The sequence below is a fragment of the Petaurus breviceps genome, unplaced genomic scaffold (assembly GCF_028583685.1).
Source record: "Petaurus breviceps papuanus isolate PSGF00001 unplaced genomic scaffold, PetGlider_PUasm1.0 90977, whole genome shotgun sequence".
NCBI classification, from domain to species: domain Eukaryota; kingdom Metazoa; phylum Chordata; class Mammalia; order Diprotodontia; family Petauridae; genus Petaurus; species Petaurus breviceps.
The window spans coordinates 46,508,859-46,516,546 of record NW_027187391.1 but is presented as its reverse complement, the minus strand read 5'-3'; positions in this window follow the sequence as shown (position 1 = coordinate 46,516,546).

The window sequence follows — 7,688 nt, the reverse complement described above, 5'->3', positions numbered from 1 at the left end:
ACTATTCAAAAACTAAATAACAACTACTGAGGGTAAATACTCTATATTTGACACAAACTGTAAACATTGGAAATTAACTTGGCAAAAGTAAGATTTAGAACAAAATTTTATAACATATATTGCAATTGGCCACAAATGGACACACTGAACCTAAATATAAAAGATCACATTACCAATTCACACACACACAAATTAGGAAATCAGAAGGAGGCACTTTTCACAATTATAGCTAGAGGGAGAATTCCTACCTAAACAAGGGATAGAGGTGATCATAAAAGATAATTTTGATTACATAAAAGTGAAAAGCTTTTATATGAACAAAACTGACACAGCTAGAATAAGAAGAGAAGCAGTGCATTGGAAAAATGTTTATAGCAGATGTCTAATAAAGGTCCAATATCTAAGATATATGTAGGAAATTGTTATAAAAGATCAAGATCTATTCCCTAATAGATAAGTAGTCAAAGGATATGAAATGAGTTTTCAAAAGAAAAAAATTCAAGCTATCAACAACCATATGAAAGAATCCCTAATAATAAAAGATTATTAATAAAATTATTTTGAGGTCTTACTTCACAATTCTCAGATTGGCAAAGATGATAACAGAAGAAAATGATGAATGGTAGAGGGGTTATGTGAAAACAGGAATATTAATGTACCATTAGTGCAACTATGAATTGGTTTACCTGTTTTGGAAAACCATTAGAAACTATAAAAAGATCTCTAAACCCTTGACCCTGTGTCATTATTAGGCATTTGACCCTGAGGTAATCAACGACAGAAGGAAAGCTTTCATATGTGCAAAAACATTTATAGTAGTATTTTTGTAGTATCAAAAAATCAGGAATCGATATCTCTTGATTGGGGAGGAGAAGCTTAATTTGTGATAAATAAATGTAATTGAGGATAATTGTGCTGAAAAAGAAATAAAGAGTTAAAAAAAGTCAGAGAAACTGAGGAACACGTATTTGAATAGATGTAGAGTAAAGTAAGCAAGCAGAATCAGAACCATTTACAAGATGACCATAACATTATAAGTGAAAATAACACTGAAAGATGTCAAAACTCTGCTCAATATAGTGATCGCTTATGACTCCTGATGAAGTATGCCTTCTGCCTCCTAAACAAAAACGTAGTGGATTATAGGTACAGAACGAAGCACATATTTTCAGACATAGAAATGTGTCCATTTATTTTGCTTAACTTCTCATTTGTTGAGATACTTCCAGTGTGTGGGAAAGAGATGGAGAAGAGTTACTGGGAAGTGACAATGAGAAAAAAAAAATAGTACCAAGAAAATAAATTAAAAAAAAAAAAGAAACATAAGAAAAGGAAAGGGGAAAAAAGCTCTCCAAAGCGGACACTCATTATCTATAATTCTATCTTAGATTAAATTATTAGAAATTTGCAACGGATGTAATTGAGAGCAAAGCTTGCTTTGTTAAATAAGATAGTGCAGTTTACTTGATTTATTTTCTAATAATAGCAATGAATTATGAGAGCAAGTAAGGAGGCTAATTCATAATGACAAACATCAAAAGTAAACAAAATAAAACCAATACAACTATTTCCTTTTCTACCTTACAGTACTCAATGGGTGGGACATTTTCTTGTTTTACAAGTTATGAAATTATTTTTTCTTTTCTTCTTATACACCTGCCCTGCCTCCCCCCTCTGAACTGCCACTCCCTCCACACTGAACAAAATTGGAAAAAAGAAAAAAAATGAGGTAAAAATCCAGTTGTATGACTTCCCCTAAAGAAGTAGATATATCTCAGAAAGTGGAATTTCTAGAGGATACCACAATTACTACTCCCCAAAACTGAGCAAAAGAACATCAATAATTATTGACTCATATGCCTACTTTCTCATCTATATATGCTTTCCATATGAGAATTATCTTCACCCTCATAGAGAGTGTCTTAGATTAAGAAATTAGAAATGGATAGATAGGCTTTTTCTTTTTTTTTTAATTCAATTTTTAATTTATTAATTTGTTTGTTTCCTTTTAGTTTACAGGATTCAATTCCACAATTCCTTGAATTTCACATTTTGTCCCCCTCCTTCCCCTCCCCCCTCCCATGGCGTCTTATAATCAAGTATAGGATCTGTAAATACTTTCACATTATACAATGGTCAGGTTATAAGGATGGATTGTACCAGCTGGAATGAAAAATGGTAAAGAGGACCTAAAATCAAATAATAGAACGAAAAAGATCAGGTACTTTGCTTCCACCTGGATATAAATTTAGTTCTTTCTAGTTCTTTCTCTGGATGCACGTTTTTCTCTCCATCACGCGTCTTTTGGGATTGACTTATATCCCTGCATTGTTGAGAAGAGTCCAGTCTATCAAAGTTGGTCATCACACATACGTTGTGTCTGTAATTGTGTACAAATTCCTCCTGGTTCTACTCATCTCACTCAGCATCAGTTCTTTTAAGCCTCTCCAGGTAAATATGAAGACCGCCTGCTCCCCGTTTCTTATAGCGCAATAATTAGATAGGCTTTTTCAAATCATGTTCTGTAGCCTAAATCTTTATCATCACACAATTGACTGAAAGGTGCAAAGAATACAAATTCCATTTTGGAATTATTTTTTTCTAAATCTGAAAAAGTATATGATTTGCTAGGATAAAATGCTGATTTACAGATTGTCTAACAAGGTCAAATTCCATGCATATGTCAAATTTATATAAGATCCTTTAAAAGGTAAACAACAAACACAGACTTATTTAAGGACCCTCCATCATTAATATCAAGCGAGTTCATCCTTTGTTTTCAAAGAGGACCAATGATGTCTTGACTTGTGAGTGAATTAGATATAAGTGAGGCAGACTTGTACAAAGTAGACAGTCTTACTCTCAGAGTCATCGAAGTCCAGAGGCTAGACAAATGAGCAAGGTGTAAACATTCACTGATGTCCTGGACATCACAGGGTCCAGATTGAGGAGGGATGCCCAATAGATAGTAAAGTCCTTCAGATTCTCTCATTTGTGGATATGATAGTGGGAAATGCATCAAGTCCTTCTAAATGTGATCCCTAATCACTCTACTAGTGATGGTAATCACTCTAATAGTTTCTATGCACCAAGTGGGATGACCCAAATGTATGAAGAATGACTATTTCCCAGGCTATCATAAGCAATTAAATAGACAACTTATAGATTTAATCAATCAGTAGATACATCTTAGATACTATATATGGACAGCGAGTTCACCCTATGTCTGAGTAGGAGAGATTAGACTGGATTGTCTTTCAGAAGACACAAAGTTCTCTTACTAATTGCCAAGCTTCTCCTAGAACAGAGGTTCATCCTACAAATATCAATATTATTCCCGTGTGATACCGTACGGTCATGAGTCATGGGACCCTGTAGTCTCTGAAAAACTGAAATTGAGGATCAGTCAAAAGGAAAAGGGAAGGCACCTAACATGAACAATCAATCAACCAATAAATAAATATTTATTCAGTATCTACTATGCATCAGGTACTGTGCTAAGTGCTGGGTGATACAAAGAGAGGTAGAAGGCAGTCCCTGCCTACAAGGAGCTTATAGTCTAATGGGGGAGACAATATGCAAACAGATACAAAGCAAGCTATATACAGAATAAATAGGAGACAGTGAACAGAGGAAAAGCACTGGAGCTGAGGGGTTACACAAGGCATCCTGTAGGAAGTAGGATTTTAGTTGGGTTTTAAAGGAAGCCAAGGAGGACAGTAGTCCTAGTGGGGGAGGAAGTACATTCCAGGAATGGGGGACAGCCAGAGAACATGCCCAGAGTCAAGAGTTAGAATGTCTTGCTCCCGGAACAAGGAAACAAGGAGGCTGTGACATTGGATGAAAGATGGTTTTGTACATTAAAAATAAACAATCATAAAGGATTTTTTTAAATATGGGATGACTCTTGGGAGGAGGTAGGGAGCAGGCTGGTGACATTGGATGAAAGATGGCTTTGTACATTAAAAATAAACAATCATAAAGGATTTTTTTATATGGGATGACTCGGGAGGAGGTAGGGAGCAATACAGGCAATGGTATGCAGGTAAATGTTTAACTGACTCTCCTTTTAAAAATACATACTACATATCTTCAAATTTGTCTGCATTTTTAATATTTTCTCCATCACTTTATAAAATCTAAACAATTAACTAACCAATAAATCAAGACCTGATTTGAAGTGTTGGAGATTTCCAAGGTATAAATGCTCATGCTAAAAATTTAACAATCAGATATTAAGAGTCTATACAAGCTGCTTCCAGCGTACTCCTGGATTTTGGGGAGGGAGGCAGGGAATTAAGTGATATAAGAATAAATTATATCAATAAAATATTAAAAAAAAGAATGATGTAGAACTGATGTCAAGAAAGTCAATAAGGAAATTATGAAGGAAAAGAAAATAGACCAATCATGGGGTGGGAGGCAGAGATAACAATCTGTTCCACTGGTCACTCCACTCCTACCAAGTCAAGAGAAAGGGAGAAATCAATCAATAAACATATATTTTAGCACCTATTATATATTAGGCATTGTGCTAAGGGCTGGGGATACCAAAAGAGACAAAGGACAGTCCCTGCCTTCAAAGAGCTTATAATCCAAAGGCTCCCAATATGCTGTGTATCCCTGTGTAGAATTTGGGGTGGGGGACAGGAATGAAAATAGCACAAGATGGGCAGGCATAGTTGGACTACAATCTTCATTATTGGAGGGAGTACCCAAATCACTAAGATAATAGATCCATCATTGCACTATTTGAATAAGATGCCACTACTTTCTACTTGCCTTGGGGAGGTTAGGGAGATGGGGTTGTTCCCCTTAATGCAGGCAGATGACTGTCTTCCCTTTGGGGCTATGATGATAAAATTAACCTGTGGGTCAACTACTTTCCACTTTCCCATCCTCCCTAGAAAGAGCTCAGACTCTAAGGTGGCAGAGTAAGACACAATCAGAACAGGGAAGAAAACACAAGGAATTTCCTTCTCCCCATATGCTACCATAGGAGTGAAATAGATAGTTATCATGGGACCACAGATTTAGGGATGGGAAGGATCCTTTTATACTACAGTTGGGGAAAATGAGGTTCAGGATAATAGGTCACAAATCTAGAGGTCAGCTAGTCCAACCCCCACATTTTACATATGAGGAAACTGAGGGCCAGAGAGGTGAATGCATGTGTCTTACAGATTGTACATGGCAGGGTCAGGATTTGAACTCAGATCCTTTGACTCCAAATCTAACAACCTATTCACGGTACCATGTTTGGAGGTGACTAGGTTGGTACAGTGGATAAGAGTACTGAATTTGAAATCAGGAAGACCTGAATTCAAATCTAGCTTTAGATACTTCATTGGCTGTATAATCCTGGCCAGGTAATTTACCTCTCTCAGCCTCAGTTTCCTCATCTGTAAAATGGGGATATTAACAGTACCTATCTCACAGAGTTGCTGTGAGGGTCAAATGAGATGACATGTGTACAACTCTTTTCAAATCTTAGAGAGCTATGTGAATGTTAGTTGTTATTATTCCCATGATATGATGCCTTCTTGTTGCCATGGCTCTCAACTCCATCTCCTTTGAAACTGAGGATATAATTATTTATTTGAGACGACCTTTGCAGAACAGCACCATTCCATCATTAATCCAAGCCATTTGTACAAGAGGATAGAATCTCTCAACACTTACCTAAACTGTCGGCAGAAACATCTGCTGTCATCACTTTCAGGGGTTCTGTGGAATTCCAGAATGTTAGGACTTACACTCAGGTCCAAAGTTTTTTCAGTTCTCTTTAGTTTGCATTGCCTTCCTCCATTAAAGTTTAAGTTCTGTGAGGGCAGGGACTGTCTTTTTTCCTTTCCAAAAGTTGGATTGCCTGCCATATAGTAAGTGATTAATAAATGCTTGTCACCTAGCTTTGCCTTACTTGCTCCCTTGATTCTTTCATTGGGTACCTAGGACCCTTCTGCCAAAAGCAAAAGGGAATATTATAATTTTCTGAGAGTCTGTTCTATTGGGCACCTAGGACTCGTCCTCTGTCAAAAGCAAAAGGGAATATAATTTTCTAAGAATCTGTTCCCCTCTGTCCGGGACTTAGGTTAATTTAGCAAGAATAAGATTTTCCTTCGTAAGAGGAGAAGCTCTTACCTCCAACTCCTAAAGTCTAATAAGTCTTTAGAGGAAATGAAAGGCACTAAAAAGTCAAAGAATTTGTCTCAAATCATTAAGTAGATTTGTTGAAGAAGCTTGGAAGATTCTCTTGGCTCCTTGGTCCCCAGGCCTAACCACCAGAGGGTGCTTCAGATACATCTCCCCGCCCCTTAACACTTCCCCACCCCCATTCCCTTCCTTCTTGATCAGTTTGCTGGAAGGATGCCCCAAATACCCAAATAAACTAACAAGATTTATCTCGAGGGTGCAACGTAGAGAACCATCCAGCTGCTACCAACCTTTCCTTTGAATACAAGGCCCATGAAAGGGAAAATATTGAAACAGGTCGGAGGGGGAGGAGAAGTGAAGAAGTAAGTTCCTGGGGAGCCTGGAAAATAATTTGTGTTCAGTTAAATGATTTCTTGGGAAGTGTAGGCTCCTGCAAAATAGCTCTGGGAGCAGCACAGGCTGTTTCCCCAGGGCCTTTTCTACTTTAACCCTCTCGGCTAAGGGAGCCCCAAGCCCCAAGCCACTTAACTGGAGAGCTGTCTGACTCCTTTTGCTGAGTTTTTTCTCTCAATGTTTATCAAATTGAGTTCTCAGAGAGCCCCAACCATTAACCTCCTTAATACCAAGAGCACAAAGGAAAAAAAAAAAAACCAGAGTTACCAGAGAAGGAAAATCCCACTCCCAGACAAGTGGGGGACTCAAAGGGGCAGAAAAGTATCTCCTGGCTCTGACTTCCCACCAAAAGGGCAAATTAACTGTGGTACTCAGTTTTACTCAACTTTGCAAGGAACTCAGAGCCTTCTTTTCTGAAGATGGAAGAGTGACGCATTTTATTAGCAACCACCTACTTAATTAATTACAGATCTTTGTATACCCCAGTCGTTCTTCCATTCAGGGATCTGGTAACTGTCTTGGGGATTTGGGGGGTGGGGTGGGGGTGGGAAGCACACACATACACACACACACCTACCTTTTAGCTTTCCTTTTGATTCTGAGCTAACAGAATATAAGTCTATATTGGACAATGCCTTTAGGAATATCCTGTCGTTTCCTCCATGTGTTATTCATTGTAGTGAGGGGGCCATCTCCACTTGTCCTGATCTATGTCTTGCCGCTGGACCCCCAGATAGCTCTGTAGGAGAGGGTGAGGCTGGTGACTTTGCACAGCCCTGCCTCCCTTAAATCCAATTCACTTACAAATCATGGCATCACCTTGATGACATGGTCCTCTTTGAGGATGGACAAACAACAACATTGTAGTGAAATGGAGAGTTGAATTTTATTCAGATTCAGAGAACCTGGGTTTGAATCCTGGATCTTCCACTTAGTACCTTGTGTGGCCTTGGGCAAGTTGCTTCACTCTTCTGGGACTCCCTCTGTAAACTCTAGAATTTCCTGCCATGGAATTCTACTTGTCCTTTCCCTGTACCCTTTTGACAACAGCTTTCCAAAAATCGAATATGCATATTGGACTACACCCATCTTTCTTCTCTTTCTCTATTAGAAATCCTAATATGGACTAGTCATTTCCCAAC